Source organism: Chelonoidis abingdonii, chromosome 1, assembly GCF_003597395.2.
Source record: "Chelonoidis abingdonii isolate Lonesome George chromosome 1, CheloAbing_2.0, whole genome shotgun sequence".
In the NCBI taxonomy this organism is placed as follows: Eukaryota; Metazoa; Chordata; order Testudines; family Testudinidae; genus Chelonoidis; species Chelonoidis abingdonii.
In genome coordinates, this window is record NC_133769.1 from 332,971,026 (window position 1) to 332,974,088 (window position 3,063).

The window sequence follows — 3,063 nt, forward strand, 5'->3', positions numbered from 1 at the left end:
GAGTGAATTCCCCAGATGTACTAAAAAAAATTGAATTGCTATAATTTAGGAGAGTATATTTGGAGAAGATATATTCATTTAGAAATTAATACTTGCTCTAAGATCAGCTACCAAAACAACCCTTCTTTGTTGTGTCTTAATAAATGTGCAATATTTGGCATGGTATTTATGGTGACTGTCTTAAGGTTGCTTTTCTGTTTGGTCTGTACTTCATACAAATATATATTTGTGTACAACTAATAACTTCATTTTTTATAAATAGAATAAATTCATAGAATTTAAAATGATCATGTTCAGCTGTATAACTATCAAAATTGAAAGAGTTGTGACCTGGCAAATATATATATGTGCTACATCAGTGGTGGGGAGTACACAGCAGCTTCCCATACTACCTGGCCAGAACTGTGGCAGTCTAGCAATTAAAGAAGACATAGGACAGATTACTGTACCCTTCCCAAATAGCGCGTGTGTGTATACATGCAAATACAATTACTTCATGACTGGGAAAATTTACTATGAAGAATGTAAACCGTCAAGAAATACTGCTTACGCCTTTCTTAATCAGGAAGGAACCCAAATATCCTTTAAATGTGCAGTCCAAGGACTTAATCAAATCTAATCCTCATTCTTGTACAAAGGAGGACAGGAAAAAAATCAATGTCATAAAACTCTAACATTTTTACCTTTTCTTACTTCAAGTGCTCTTTGTCCCCTCCCTGAGAACCAATGCCCAAATGGTTTCTTGAGATGTTCTGCTGTTCAGGATTAGATCATTAAAACCAGGGAACAGAAATAACCACCCGTGACTTAAATGACCAATCACGCAGCCCAAATAGCAAATTTTGAATACTCAAATGCTTGCAGCAAATAGTTTGAACAAATCCATAGGTTGAAACAAGTTTGAGCAATTCTGCATAATGGATAAATTAGTAAAAATCCTGTTCAGATTGATCAGGAAAAGGATGCATTATTTGGGACAAATAACTTGACCTACTGTGGATATCTCACACAGGATGATATTCCTCTGCTTCAGTGTTCTTTACTGTGCTTGTTGCTTACTCTGATATTTACTTGTATTTGCTACAGATTTTAGAATATTAGTGAGGAAAAGACAAGTCTTCTTCAGAGTTAAGGCCATCATACCACAGTATTCATGAGAGCCCTGAATGAAACCGAGAACACTCTGGCTTACGTCAGCTAGTATGTTTGAAATTGGGATCCACTCTAGTTCTGTATCAAATAGAATAAAGCTTTAATTTAGATGGACTTTTTCCCTGTCAGGCAAGATTTACAAAGAAATGCCTCTTTCAAAGACTTTCTGTTTGAACTAACAAACTTAGTTCTCTTTGTTGAAAACACTACTGAAATGTTAAATAAACTTCTGTTCTGGATGTATTTGCAGAGGATATTCTGAATCTATCAAAGCAAATGATTGAGAGTGAGCTGGGCATGGTTCTGGATTTTGAGCCACATTCATGGATCTTCTGAGTCTTACAGAGCTTAAAAAGTTTGAAGAAATAGAAAACCAGTGAAAAAAGACCTATATCTCAATTTCTAATAACTTTCAGCAAGTCACAAGGAACTAGTTATGCAAAACTCTCATGGAAAAGAGAGTCATAACTTTGCCTTTCTTCAACAAAATACATCTCCATGGCACTAGCTGCAAACTTGGAAGTGGGAGACACAGGAGAAAGAGAACTTCTTATACACAGGACCTGGGGCGAGTAAAATTGTTTTAATTACCAATTTGTACTAAATCTCATATTAAAATAAAGCACGGCCAAAAATATATTTGTGGTACATTTCTATGTTAGTGATGATGTGGTTCAAAGAGCTTTGCAGAATAATCCTTCATTTAATTCAGAACTGGTGACATATTCCATGTGATATTTCTGTCTGCTTACACGTTTGTGCAGTATACTAGAGAGAAGAGGATGATACAAATACACTAAACTGAAACTTCAATATGCTGCCTTACAAAGTAAAATATCTAAATCTTTCACTTACATTATACATCTTGTTAAAAGCACTGAATTTAAGGTCAATGTTTTATTAAAATACCTGTTTTGTTGTCTGTAACCAGGAAGTTGAAAGCCACTCCAATGACTGAAGAACTAGAAAGAGGAATAAATACAGTGTTACATAAACAGCTTCTAAATAAGGAACTGCTTATGCACATACACTAAGAAATTGGTTCTCTCTTTGGGGCGGGGAGAGAAATAAGATGAAGAGGAAATGAGAGAACTGTATTGAAAAACACTTTGTAAAAAAAAAAAAATGGGGAGGTGTTAAATATTTGACCCACTTTAGATAGATATTTATAATGTGAAAGTTGCAAATGCTGAATTGTTTTAATGAATTTTTGAAAAGATCATTCTTAATCACATCACTTTTGATCCATGCAAAGTGATGGTTGATTTGTAGTTATCAGCCAGAATTCCAGCACTCTCCTCCCAGGTAGTCCTTTTTTTCAGAGGCCTTGTTATCCTGCATTACAAGCAGGAAAACCAATAATAAAGAACTGCTTAAATCCTGTCCCTTAAAAGCAGTCTGATACAGAGGAAATTACTTGTGATTTGAAAGGAAAATGCTAGCAAGAGGCAATGCTGAATGTTATAGGCAACAGACTTCTGCTGCACAGTTCCTCTCATTATTCATAATGAATGGGTAATTCCTCCTACCTCTAGAATTTGGAGATGATCTACTGTTGTTGCTGGGAGCTCTGGGACTAAGCCCTTCCCTTTGGCTTAGGCCACCAAAATTGCTGCCTCAGGCCGAGGAACAAGTTGGTAGTTCAGTTTCTCCCAACCAGTTTGTTTTAACAAATTTATTTATTTATTTATACATACAGTAGAGACTTCATTTCAGCTTCTAGTTCTTCTCTCCCTCTTCTGAGCTGGGATTTACTGGAGTACTGACGCTCTAACCCTCTAGTTCCTCCAGTATAGCACTTCTTGACTGGACTCCCTGTTCCCTGCACTACAGCAGCAAAGAAGCCTTGTAAGCATTGAACCAAGTTCAAGGGGTACTGTACACTGCTTTTCAGGAGCATCAGACGGGGAG